At 44.0% G+C, this 14,434-nt stretch overlaps 1 protein-coding gene across 1 annotated transcript in view; it reads left to right on the top strand.

Moving 5' to 3' along the window:
* The first annotated feature begins 8,017 nt into the window (after positions 1-8,017).
* PPFIBP1 (PPFIA binding protein 1) overlaps positions 8,018-14,434 on the top strand; it is a 168,824-nt gene continuing 162,407 nt past the window's right edge. Inside the window, exon 1 of the mRNA XM_059682451.1 lies at positions 8,018-8,227. The gene's annotated coding sequence lies outside the window, so the exon portion shown is untranslated. The remainder of the gene's footprint in view (positions 8,228-14,434) is intronic.

Below are 14,434 nucleotides of genomic sequence, written 5' to 3' on the forward strand. Positions count from 1 at the left end.
TAGAGAACAATTTTGGACTCTGTCAGAAGGAACCTGTCAGGGATACAGCATCTAGGGCAGCGGTTCTCAACCTGTGGGTTGCAACCCCTTTGGGGGTCAAATGACCCTTTCACGGGGGTCGCCTAAGACCATCGGAAAACACATATAAAATTACATATTGTTTTTGTGATAATCACTATGCTTTATGTTCAATTTGTAACAAAAATACATCCTGCATATCAGATATTTACATTGCGATTCATAAGAGTAGCAAAATTACAGTTATGAAGTAGCAATAAAAATAATGTGATGGTTGGGGGTCACCACAACACGAGGAACTGTATTAAAGGGTCGCGGCATTAGGAAGGTTGAGAACCACTGATCTAGGGTTTCATGACTTCACTCTAGTACACTCTTCCTTTCGCATTGCCACCAGCCCATTCACAGATGGAGAAACTGAAGCTCAACAATGTGAAGTGACCCGAGACCTTTATTTAATTTTCCCAAAGAAAAGGTGCCATTTCTTACACTTCCTTTTACTCGGGAATGGGTGATGATCTTTTTCAGAAATGGCATCTTGCAATATAAAAGGTAGTTCTGTGGCTACTACATGATATCTACTTCGGAACTCAAGCAATATAGAATCAAATGGAAATTATCTAAGATGAAATAAGAGGAAAGAGGTTTAAAGCATTTAAAAAGACAGACATGCTAAAGGGATGCTTGTAACTTTCTCTTTGCTCCCTTAATACCCTGGGCAGTTTAACAAACCGCAGTACTAATTACCTGGCAATTCAGATGCTACACAGTCAGCATGCTTCAGTGGAAAGGCTTTGCTGGAGATAGGCTGGAGATAGGATCGGGAGGAGCAAGGGAAAGCAGCAGAGAACTCAGGGTTTCTTTCTGCAGGCTTTGGGAGGTAGGAGGCTCTAGCTCGAAGATTTGTTAATCAGCAACTTGTTTCAACTTGCCAAGTTCCTTTAATGAAAGTATTTATGTAAACCAGTTGTCCCATGCTTATCTTACATCTGTTTATAGCTAACACTCATTCGTTTTAGTCCTCTTAGAAGTTTCTGGGATTGAAGTCTAACATGCCATTTTTAAATGTAAATTCTAGTTAAGTGGGAGAATTCTAGTTAAGGATTAGGAGAGACTGAATAAAGCCACAGTAAATTAATGATTGTCTAGCTGAACAGGTGAGTGGGACAGGAATGAATGAATTAGTTAGAGGCCTGGGCATCATACATGGCACTGGTCCAGAGAAGGGGGTGCCCCACAACGTCACACTGGGAAAATTGTGATTAATAATGAGCCATGATATTTTTTTTTGAGAAATGAACTTTACTTAATATTGTGGCAGGTGAAAATCAAGGTGGGAGTCACTGGTTATGGGTAATGCTTTATTGCTGATTGAGCACGTTCCCAGGACCTCTAAAGAGGTCTGTCTGTGCACAGTGCATGTTGGTAGGAAGAAATGGCAGTGACTTGTCAATCCTGAAAAGGACTGACAGCCCGGGGAAGAATGCTATGCAGAGCATCCACATGGGATGGAAAATAGGAATTGCTGCTATGTATTGAAAAGGCTGATTCTCCTTCTGGTTGGCCTCTTTCAGAGTATAGGAATCAGACACATACTTTTGGTAAATTCAATTTACCATGTTTGTAAATGGGGTTAATTGCTTGAGAGAACTTAATTTGTTTCCTTTAGTCATTAATTGAACATTAATCAAAGACCATGAAAAAGATCTAGTTTCTATTTTTAATTAAAATGGTTTTCCATTTTAAAGAGAATGATAGATTGGGGGAGTTGACTGACTGTAACTAGGTTTTTGGATTTATCCAGACTAGAGAATAACCAGCACAATCTTGGTTATAAGGAAAGAGTGATTAAAATAAAGCTTTGCTTGGAGGGAGCCACTGGGTGGACTTCTAACCTGTCCCCATGGGCAGAAAGGGAATAAGGAGGAGGGTTGGATTCAGAATCGATATCAGTGGTGGTAGCCGAGTAGTGACAGTCTCCAGTGAAAGGATATTAAAACGGTGTCTGGGTTATCAGCAATGCCATACTTAGTATCAGACAGAATATGCAGCAACTTCCTTTAGAAGGAATTCGAAAGCTAAGCTGGCTTCATTTGAATGTGGGTTCATGATGTATACCATGTGTTCACCCTCCTCTGTCTTCATCAATGTGACTGGAATGAGAACAATCTGAGGCTCCCAGATCCTTTTATCAGAAAGGGACAGGGCCAGAGTGGGCTAATGTGGGTCTGCCTCAGGCTGGCCTGTAGTGTGTGGGTTCTTGACTTAGTGCAGGAAAGATTTCACAACACGAGTCCAGGTGACTCTGAGAGGACGTTTATTAAAGCTGGGGACAGTGAAACAAGGAAGGGCCTAGGATAGAAAAAGCAACAGGAGAGACCTAGGTGCTGCTCTGCCTGGCTCTCTAGAAATGCCACAGGAAAGAAGTGAGCCAAGGTGGGGCTGCTGTCAGCTCAGTGGAAATTCAGAGAAAAGGGGACCTTGGAAACAGGTTCAGGGTTAGCTTGGGACTAGCTGCTACTGCCCATTGCTCCCCTGGTTGCAAGTCTCATGGGGTCCTTACAGTTTAGGAGATGCAACCTTAGTGGGGAGAAGGGAGGGGAGGGAAAGGCATGGGTGTGTTCCCAGGAGGAAGAGTGTGTCCTGGGTCCTTCAGCTTGAGGGTTTTAAAGGCTGGGAGTAAAGGGGAGGTCTCAGGGAAGCATCTCAATAGAGCATTTATCAGCTTTTCCAGGTGTATCATTCAGGGTCTGGTCTCCACTGATTAGTCAGCAACAGGGCAGTGGGTCATTAGTCACCATAGCCGGTCCTGGTGTCAACCACATGGTTTTGCTGCTCTTCTGGGCCTGAAGCTGAAATACAACCGAGGCCTAGATATTATCTCTAGGGAGGAAAGGTCACAAGGGGTCTAAACTGCATGACCGGTGATCTGAAAGGTCTGAACCACATGACCAGCGACATGCCAGGGGAAGAAAGGCCACCCAGGGGTGAGGTCTGGCACCAGTTTTGCTTATGGCTAGGTACCCGGGGATTTCTGCCCTGGTGGCCTTCTGTATCTGACTATAAATTGCTCTGCCGGTTTGTTCAGCTATCTGTCTCAGTTTTCTCATTCCCCTTGTCAAGGAATTTTCCGAGCTTCTTACTAGCCCACCTCACTTTAAGACCACTCTGGTCAAGTTCCTCATGAATTTCTAAACAGAAGGTTAGAAGTTTTAAGCAAAGGATGGCATTCATTCATTCAGTAATTTTTTTTTTTAATTCTCATCTGAGAATGTGTTTTTACTGATTTTAGAGAGAAAGGAAGGGTGAAGAGAGGGAGAGAAACATTGATGTTGGAGAGGAACTTTAGTGGTCTGCCTCCCACATTTGCCCAATTTGTCACCCAAGCCACAGTCTTTTTGGTGTGTGGGATGACACTCCGACCAACTGAGTCACTCAACCAGGGCTCACTCAGTAAATTTTGTTGACTTTTCATGGGACAACACATAGTTCTAAACCCCATAAAGGACATAAAGATTGAAAAAAAAAATTGGCATCCTGCCCTCAAGGACTGTAAGAAACTTACAGTTAGGGCAGGACATAAGCCATATGTAAAAATAATACTATACTTGTTTTATGTCATTAGAAACATAAAAATATGTGTACTGATGATTTACCATGTGTCAGGCAACATGCTCAGTCATCATGCATATGACAACTCATCAGATCCTTGCAACAATCCTGTGAGATGGGTTTTAGAAGAAATGGGCAAAAATGGGGATGTGGGTGCAGCGTGACTCAGTTTGCACAGTCCAAATGTATGAAGCACGGCGATAAGTCAGAGAGGTAGAGGGAGACATTCAAGCGCTTTGATAGGCATCTAGAGTAATCAGGACTATGCTATAGAGACCTGCAGCTGGAAGCCTGTAAAGACCAGACAGGCAGATGACATGACCCTGATGAGTTGGGTGAGCTTTCCCTGTATCTGCATATAAACAAACTAAGTACGGAAAGCATCCTCATGCATGCACAGGCTTGGGGCTGGAGGTAATAAAAAGAGTCAATCTTCAATCTGTGACTCCAGTGGGCAGCACTGAAAGCGAGTAGATTGTGGGCAATCAATGCTTTAGATGCATATAAAGAAAAATGGCTTGCAGTCAGAGACCTTGGTTTCAATCCCAGTTCTGGGTGTTCCGGAGCAAGTTACTTATGTAACACTAGACTAGAGGCCCGATGCATGAAATTCGTGCAAGAGTAGGCCTTCTTTCCCCCGGCTGCTGGCACCAGCTTCCCTCTGGCACCCGGGACCTGGGCTTCCCTCTCAGCCCTGGCTTCGTCCAGAAGGTTGTCCTGAAGGATGTCCGGTCTAATTAGCATATTACACTTTTATTATTATAGATTGCTGAGCCTTTGATTCTTATGTCATAATAGGGCTAATAACACTCACCTTATAGGATGGTTGTGAGGATTAAACGAGACACAAGACAGAGATCTTTGGGGGAATAGTCAGAAAAGCAGGACCTGGCCCCCTAGGAGAAAGATCTTTAGTGGTGGGCTGCTCTTCTAGCTCAAGTGCTCATTGCTGCCAGATAAATTCAAGTGGGTGCTAGAGGGCTACTTGTCAGGAATGCTATGGAAAGGATTCTTGCCTCCAATAGGTAGTTGCATCAGATGACCTATGGGATCCATTCCACGTTCTAATTTTGTTATTTTCTGTATGTTTTCTCTTGCTTTCAAAGTGTCCTCCTCCACACTTCACCCCATAGTGACAGTATCTGGCAAAATTCATAGGTACTAAAGGTAAGGCTGATCATCGGAATAATTGGGCAGATAATAGATATCTGATTTTCAGAGCTGATTCGTGTTGAAACCACAGAATCATAAACAGACTTTCCTATTAAGTCAGCTAAGATTCAGAGGAGTGGGTAAACTCGGGGTCACTGCTCCCTGGACACCCTAGTTCACTTCTGCTGAGATGTCTTTATTCTTTGGGGCTTCCCTAAGATACACAGAGGCCAGTGGTTTCAGTATATTTCTTTAAGTGTTAGAGTCTCTTTTAAAAATGAAGCATTATGGTGAAGCCTAAATGTAGGACAGAGAACAGCTGTAACTCTGATTAAGGGGGAGGGGAGAGGCTGGGGAGAAGGAGCCTGAAATCTGGCCCATCAATTCCTTTCTCACCCACTCTGGAACCCCTGGCTTGAACACTGCTGCTTCAGCCAGGGCCAGTTTTCAGCTTTCCTTTGAGTCTTTTGTTTTCCGGACTCTGATGGCAGCTGTTATCACTCCAGCTGTGGAGGGGATGGGAGGCAACTTCCTGTTATTCTATCCTGCCATCCCTATGGGGGTGGGACATTCCCTCCCTCATTTTCTGCTGCTGGTTGTAGAATGTGAGCCTGAGTGTAGCCATCCTATGACTAGGGCTAGAAGAATGACTGCTAGCCACTCAGCCACTGTTAGAAGGCATTTGGGAAGGCAAGGCAGGCAACAGGCACGACAGACAAGTGTGTCCCTGACTCTGGGAGCGAAGGATGAGTGGCTAAGAGGCAGGTTAAGTGTTTGGTGCATAAAATATCTGACAGCCTGAAGGACTGTTGCATGAATGGTGGCAGAGTGGGAAGAGGGAAGGACTCTGGCCAAAGGGGTGGGGGAGGGGGAGAGAGATGGGTTCAAGGTTATTCTTGGCTTAATCTTGGCTTCAAGATTATTTGGGGATATTTCCGGGTATGGTTTATTTAAGGAATGGAGGGGGGTTTGGGAAGATAGAAAATGTATATAGGTAGACATATATTACCATATGTTTACACATCTGTACAATCGCAATAAAGCTTACAATAACCTTGGATGCATCACCAGCCCCATTTCATAGAAGAGGTAACTGATGGATGTTTTAGTGACTTGGCCAAGTTACACAGCAAGTAAGTAGCCGAACTGGGCAATGGACTCCAAGCCCCTTTTCTGTCCACATAGTGCACAGCAAGGACAGGACTTTGATTAATTAAGCTTTGAGAGAAAGGTAGGACTTAAAATGCAGAAGAGGGTCAGAAGGTACCAACTTCCGGTTATAAAATAGTCATGGGGATGTAATGTGTAGCATGGTGACTATAGTTAATACTGTATTACATATTTGAAAGTTGCTAAGAGAATAGCTCTTAAAAGTTCTTTTTCAAAAAAACAAAAACAACAACCTTCCCCTGTTCTCCCCCCCCCCCCCCCCCCCACACACACACAGAAGAGTGGGGTTTCCAGTTAGGCCAGAAGAAGAGAATCAAGCCGAGATCTGTGAGAAGACCAGTTAGTCTATAGCAGTGTTTCCCAGGACTGAAGTGGGAGATAAGGTGGGAGAGGTAAATAGACCAGGTTAGGGAGAGTGTTAAATGGCTAGCCAACAACTGCAGAGAAAGGGGGCCAGAATTTATAGGGGAAGATCTTGATGGCAAAACCAAACAGTGTTTTAGAAAACTCATCTGGTAGGGGTGCACAGAGCTGGGGGAAAACAGAGTCAGAAGTGTAAGATAGGAGCTTGGAATGGTGTAGGTCTAACAATGGCAATAACAAAGTAGGTCTGTGGATTTTTATTTATTTATTTATTAGCATTATACTGTTCGAATGAGTGTAGATTGTGGGCAGTCATTTCTTTCAAGTAAAGAGAAAAAATGGCTTTGGAGTCTAATGGATCTTGGTTTCAACCCCAGTTCTGAGTGTTCTGGAGAAATTTACTTAGGTAACCTGGCGGAGCCTTTGATTCTTAGGTTAAAAAGGGGCTAATGGCGGCAGGAGGTGGGGGACATCTGTAATAGTATCAACAATAAAAATAAAGTTATTAAAAAATAAAACTGTTAGATAAAAAAAATGAGGCCAGTGATGCCCACTTTACAGGATGGTGGTAAGGATTAAATGAGGCAGTGTTGGACTCTGCATCCCTCTACAAATATGGCAGGATGGTGAAATGTACAACATTGTCACCCATCATAGAAAATCTAATCCAACGGAAAGTCACTAATTCATTGTCCTTCCAGAATATGATGGATAATAAGCTACCTATATGTCTCATATAAATAGAGCCACTTCTCACCCTGCAGTTCTGCCCGGGAACAGAGAGACACATCGAAAGAACCATCTCCTGAGAATCTTTCTGTTCTGTTAGGCAGGGGGATTATACAGCGCGATATCCGTCGAGGGTAAATGTTAGTTAATTCTTAATTGATTGCTCAGCCTCTGCAATTGGTTCCATTCAACAGTAATTATTCTCCTGTGGCTTGTTCAGCTCAGTTGTGCGTTCCCCTCCTTTTCAGTTGTGCATGGAAACAGCAGCATTAAGGCTGGGAAACAGGTAAATAATAATTTTTCTTATTTCGCTTTTATTTGCCTGGAAGCTCGCGTGGTGTGATTGATTTTCATCGCGAACAGCAAAAGCAGTCACATGGTCGGATAACGCTGCAAGTTAACAATTCACAGCTGGTCGCCTTTCCTAGCATTGGCTTCCAAATTTTCCCCCAAGTGCCTTTGAAGTTCTAAATCTCCCGTCTAGGGGAACACCCAGCAGTCCCCAGGTAAAAGGGGAGCAGAGGGAGCTGGCGTGTTCCTTTATTTGCATGCTTTTTACAGCTAGCCATTTTCTGCTCCGCGCACCGCCGGACTCGGACTTGCCCGTGACACAGAGGCAATGGTTTTTCCTTAAAAAGGCGGTTGGGGTGGGTTAGTTTCATTTCTGATCTGGGATGCAGTGAATACGCCAAAGAAAAGTTTAAAACCCCGACCCGCGAGGTGCTTCCCCACACATCTCCTTCCCTGAGAGATAGCAGGAAAGGCAGCATTTTTTTTTTTTCCATCAACACCCACTTCCAGCCCTAGTCTGGCTCAGCGAGGAATGTATAAAATTAGTTGGCTCCTCTGAGTGACTGCGCCCCGGCCCAATCAGCGGGAGCCGGGGCGCTGCCGACCCCGCCCCCCTGCGAACGCTCTTTGGCTAAATCCCTGCCGGGAGGGAGGAGAGAGGCGGCGGAGGGAGGGGGAGGTACCTGGGCCCGGGAGTGATGTCAGCTCCCAGCTCGGTGTCTGCCCGGATTCCTGACATGGTGTAGGGCCCGGAGGGTGGGGACGGCGGGAGCGGGACGGGACCGGACTCGGGTTTGCTGGCCCGTGGCGGGGCCAGAGTGCTGGGGCTTTGAACTCCGGGAGAAGGTGATCCAGAACTTTTGGAACTAGTGCCGGCGGCGCCCACCCCCAGGTAAGGGCGCTGGACGCCTCTCGGAGACCCGAGAGCAGCGGCACCGTTGTGTGGCTGCAGCTGGGTGTAGCAGCTGCGCCTCCTGCTCCCCGGGTCGATTTCCTTTCCTGAACTCCTGTTTCCCAATGGGATCGGGCACTTTTGGGGTGTGTGTGTGTGTGTGTGTGTGTGTGTGTGTGTGTGTGTGTAAGGTTTACTCCTCGGGCTCCCGATGAGCCTATGTGTGGAAAATACCTCCAGGACTGGACGTGTAAGGACTTGTCTGTATCCTTAGACCACCCCCTTCCCCATATACCCTGGTCTCCCAATAATACTCGGGAGTATGAGGATTGGGATGATTGGGGGTGGGGGTGGGGCAGTATTTTAAAATGTCACAAAAAGTTTATGAAATATTGACTAAAAAATGGGGCTTTTTGCGAGAGAACAAAAGTGTTGTATCTTTTTAGATCCCGTGTGGCCTATTACATAGTGGGATTTAACTGAAAGAATGGAATGGTTATTCTTATGTATTGTTATATAGCAGCATATGAAATCTTTTTATATAGTCCAGTCAGGATGTGAGAAATTCACTTGGGGTGAATTCATTATGAGCTTGTGGGAAAACGAGTCTCTTGGGACCACACTTGTAAAAACTCCAGCTCTTTGCACTCTTACATTTTAACCGAGAATCCGTGTCATTGCCCACTCTGATCTGGCGGGGTTAGGAGGGCTGCTGAAGGTCTTCAGATCTGTGTTCCGTGGCTGAGAAAAGGATGAGGGCTGGCAGTTGTGTTTTCAGGGATCATTTTTAGAAAAGGGACTTTTAACAGGGAAATGTGGCAGAAGGCGTGGCATGCAGACTCTTAATTATAGGAACATGTATTTTTCAACATGTGGGACCGAAACAAATCCTTCCTTTCACTAAGAAGTGCAGAGAGCAATAGAACGAGGGTTTGATTTAGTGTCCAAGTTTGGTAATTAGGGAAAGCAATTGCCTACCGGGAGGGGAGGAAAAGATAGTTTGAGAACTGGAAGTATAGAATTCTAATATTTTATTTCCTGTTTCAAACCTCCCCCCCCCCCCCGCCCCCCCTGGAGATTTGTGTGCCCAGGTCACTAACTGGGTGTGATTGATTTTCTGGGGGAAAAACTTAACTCCACAAACTGATTCAGAACTCTCACTTAACAGTGCTTAGGCTCTTTCTTCTGGAGCAGGAAAAAAATGTATGGGCTGAGAGATGCCTGAGTCAAGTTTCCCTTTTCGCTCACCACTGTTCCTCACAGTGAGGATCCTTCTGTTGCCTGGTCTGGGAGGAAACGGGTGTGGACTTCATTGTGAGTCTAAAGCTGCATCCCGGTGCCTGAACCGAAGGGCATGTCCAGGAGGTGAGGAGGGAAAGAAGCCACCACATTACGTCTCATAAAACCAAGTCAGGAAGTGTGGAGTTACAGGACTTCATAGACGGGGCTCTCTATCTTTCTAGCCAGATGACAATTAAAGTTCAGAGCTAGAAAGAAGAATTTGTTGGCTGTTTTTAAAAACACCTGGCTCTGTATTGTTCTCCGTTTCTGAAAAAATTAATTAGCACAGGGTGGAGGAAGAGCAGGATTTTTGCAAAGGGAAGGTGTGCTTTACTGGAAAGGCCAGACTATGTTCACTTTGGTTTGTGTTTTAGATGCAGAAATTTCCTGATGGCTCTGAAATCCTGGGGGACAAGTCCTTTCTATTTATGTTCTGTAGGAAGCACGTAAAACATAGTATTTTTCAGTGGGAAAGAGAAGGAGGTGAGGTGGAATTCCTGTGGGCTGATGTGAGCTCACTGGAGCCCTGGCTGATGGAGTGTTCAAACTGGAGTGTGTAATGCCAGGGACGGAGCTGCAAAAACCAGTCAAGTAAAAAAATGCCTTTGGGATGTTATCCTGATGTGCCAAATTCAGATTTAGGCTCCCCCTTAACACCCCCCCACCCCCGCCCCAAGAAACTAGTCCTGGCTTAGGGACTTGAATATCCCAAAGCTTTAAATCTTATTAACAGTTTTTTGAGTACTAGCAGTAATTTTACATACTTAGTTTTAACCAATATTTCTCTTTCGTGGTCCTAGTTTATGAGGCGGATGTGGTATAGTAAAACACGGTACTTTCAAAAGACAAAACTTGAGATATGTTTGTTATTGAGAAAGGTAGGCTCAGGTGTGTGTTTTTTAATAATCTGAGTGGCCAGATTATTATGACCGGCCAGATTATTATGACCACCCCATCAGTACAATGAAGTGAATTAGTATGCAAATAACAATAATAATAATAAAACCTTGAGAGTATTTGCTTAGGAAGTTTTCAATATTCAGTATTTTTGGAAGTGTCAATGAAGTACTGATGGGGTGGTCAATAATCTGGCCGGTCATAATAATCTGGCCACTCAGTGTGTTTTTATTGATTTCAGAGAGGGAGAGGAAGAGAGAGATAGAAACATTAATGATGAGAGAGAATCATTGATTGGCTACCTACTGGGGCTCGAGCCTGCAACCCGGGCATGTACCCTTGACTAGAATTAAACCCAGGACTCTTCAGTCCGTAGGCCGATGACGTTCTAACCATTGAGCAACCGGCTAGGGCTAGGCTCAGGTTTCTATTTCATTATCTTTGACCAGCAACTGTCAATAGTTCTGGTAGCTATTTTTAAAAAAATTGGGTAATCTGGCCTTTGTGGACAAATGTTGACTTGAAATCTAGGGCACACTGTAGTTCCAGATCAATAGTGCCTAATTTCAAGGCCACCATAGACATTTTTTTGGAAACAAATTCAGTGAAGGAGAGTTCATTTACTGTTTCTGTAGTCTTTTTGTCACTCTCTGTACCAGCATGAGATATATCAGAACAAGTTCATTCCTTCCCCCTTCACCTTCCGCCTCAGTTACTCACTAGCTGATTTCTTTCTAAAACCTGCTTTTATATTCCTGAAATAGTTCATTTTGTAATTAATTTAGATTATGTTGGTAATTTGTTACATTAAAAATACCTTTTTTAGCTTTCCACCTCCCATTTTCATTTATTTTGTTAAATTTATCTTTATTGTTGAAAGTATTATATATGTCCCCTTTATTTCCTCATTGTCTCCCTCCAACCCTCACCCGTCGCCCCATTTTTAAAAGTACTTATATCCCAAATAACACATCTCCCAAACTGTTCACTAAAAGACCTTATTCATCATTCTGTCCTTTCAAAGATATTACATGTTTCTGACCTGATTTGAATCACCTTTCCCAAACAACGCATGAATGAGTGAATTAATGAATGAATGTGCATTCACCGTTGGGTCTGTGTCTTGATTCTTTATTAAAGAAATGTTGCTTCATGGTGAAAACATAGGCAAGAGATACTGCACAATGATGGTTTTTGCTTCCCAGAGACTTCCCTAGAAAGCCATGTTAGCTCTGAAATTGAGAGGAGAAAAAATGTCACAGCTGAGCAGCCAATCGTGAAATCTTTCAGGGAGCCATGATTATGATTATTAATGTCACCATGGTCGAACAGATGCATTTAAGCACCAGATTCAAAGCTGTTAAGTTTAGTGACGCTGAGTGTTGTTTGGGGATGAAGGGAACACAGTGTCTGCCCTTCAGCCAGCATTTTCTTTCTACTAAAGATTGATCATTTCGCAATTAAATCAGTCATCAAATTATCCAAAAGTTGACACTATCCAAAAACGGCTCTGGGCTGGTGCAGTTCCGTGCATCTGTAGTATATTATGTCATTAGTTTCTGAAATTCATTGCTGTGCCTGTCAGAACATTTTCCCTAGTCGAAAAGCCTGCAGCTTTTGTCACATAATCACCACCACAAAGATTGATGCTGTATTATATGCAGCTAATGCTTAAAAAACTAAACTGAACTAAACATACAAAATACAAACTCTTAGTGTTTCTTTTACACTCTTCATTTTCAGTATAGTCATTATTGACGCCTGTTTGGCGTTAGTTGATAATGTTTCAAAAAGCCAAGTGGTGAGATTCTTTTACTTCAATATTTTTTTTCCAAGTTGAAGGACCTAGAACAACAAGCTGGATTTTAGATTGAAAAATCGGGCCCTTCCGGGAGTTTTAAGTTTGCACATGGGCTGGGCAGTTTTGAGGGGAGAGGAAGGTCCCAATGAAATGTGAGTCAGTCTGTATCCATTGAAGAGCTATTTCTGAAATGTGGGTTTGGAGTCAGTGGTCCATGTGGGTGTGTTGTCACAGTTTATGACTAAACTTTGGTTATATGTTTCCCTGGAGCTTGGCGTGACTCACATTTTTTAAAAAAATTGATTTGAGAGAGAGAGGAAGGGAGAAAAAGAGAGAAACATCAATCTGCTGTCTCCAGCACAAGCCCCTACTTGGAATCAAACCCGCAATCTGGGCATATGCCCCAGACCGGGAGTCGAACCTGCCACCCTCTGGTGCGTGGAACCATGCTCCAGCCAACTGAGCCACACCAGCCAGGGCAGCGTGACTCACATTTTGATTGGTTCACACGCACATCCTTGTTTTGGTTGGCAAATGGAATGAGTTCAGAATAGAAGGATCATTTAGTGGTTTCTGTTCCAGTGGTGCACCTAAAAATGCTCACGACTCGAAGGAAGTGTACAAACTCTAATTGCACTGAGTTGCAGTCATCCTGGTAAAGGCTCATGTCTGAAATACGGATTGTGGAGGAAGATCAAGTACTATAATGTTTGGGCCTGGCCTTAGCTTTTATGGACTTCCTATGAACTCCAGAGTAAGGCTAAGTATTTTCACTTCTAGTTTAGGGCCATCAAACATTTGCCATAAAAACAGACGCACGTTCAAGGGAGCAGGCATACTGATTTCTAGTGTGTGTGCCTTGCTAACAAGGGAAAATCTAATTTTACCTGGTGAAGGGGAGGCTAAAGATGCTGTTTTCAGTGGCAAGTCCATTCATAAATAAGTGGCTAAATTCTTTAGGCAAGCAAGAAGTAGATAGGCCCGTTGGGAAGGATATGAACTCTTCCCTTGCTATGAATGTAATACTATACCATATCACTAAATATGCCTGTGTTATCTCATATGTCTGTGCCCAGGATCTGGCTCACAGAGGTCCCTTTGCTGGCTTTTTGTCATCCTTCTCTTCATCTGTAATATTTTGCACAATGCCATCTTGCCACCACAGAGTTGTATGAGGTTTTTATGAGGAAAGTTTACTGAACTTACTGTAGTTGGGAGAAAGTGAAAACAGGGCTAAAACTCTGTGGCCTACTTTCTTAATATAACTTGACGGTGTGACTGCAGTTGCATAAATAACATCCCTGCCATCATTATCTTTTTCTAAAGATGCTGCTTCTCAAAACAACACATAGTAGAGAATTTTGTTTGCTTGAAGTGGAATTTGAAGAGTGGAATGAGCGTGTAGGTCCTCATCTAAAGGAGCCATGGGAACTGAGTAGTGGGAGGAAGGAAAACAGGGACAACTCGGAGGAAACACGCGGGTCGAGCCTCTGAGTCTGCCAGGATGATTTGTGTGAAGTCACCTGGGACTCCGTGTTTTTCCTCAGGATCAGCTGCTTGGATGCTTCTGTAACACTTCCACATTCTTCCGGCCTCCACTCCCATCAGTGGGTGCCCAAGCGGGCTTTCAAACACAGACTTAAGGTTCTTTTATTGCTTTTCTCTTTGCAGGGTACCTTGATGCTCTAGGACAGTGGTTCTCGACCTGTGGGTCGCGACCCCTTTCGCAGTCGAACGACCCTTTCACAGGGGTCGCCTAAGACCATCCTGCATATCAGATATTTACATTACGATTCATAACGGTAGCAACATTACAGTTATGAAGTAGCAACGAAAATAATTTTATGGTTGGGTCACAACATGAGGAACTGTATTTAAAGGGCCAGAAGGTTGAGAACCACTGTCCTAGGACGACTTGTGCTCTACATCACTGTGGGACACACACAGCTAGATGCCCAACCAATGTCCATGTCACCCACTTCTTCCCTATAGCTGAACCCATTTTGTTTAATTTGGCACCATGGCTAGTTAGAAAAAGAAACAAACTTGATTTCCCAGAATCCCTTGCAGTTGGAGGTTGTCTAGGACATAGCCCTGGCCAATGCGATGTAAGTAATTGGGTGGGACTCCCCCACAAAGCTCTTATAATGGGGTGGACAGTATGTGCTTACAGGTTAGGCCTTTTGCTCTTTGTCCTTCTTTCTCCCTGGAACATGGATGCTATTTTC

The sequence above is a fragment of the Myotis daubentonii genome, chromosome 2 (genome assembly GCF_963259705.1).
Source record: "Myotis daubentonii chromosome 2, mMyoDau2.1, whole genome shotgun sequence".
NCBI lineage: Eukaryota > Metazoa > Chordata > Mammalia > Chiroptera > Vespertilionidae > Myotis > Myotis daubentonii.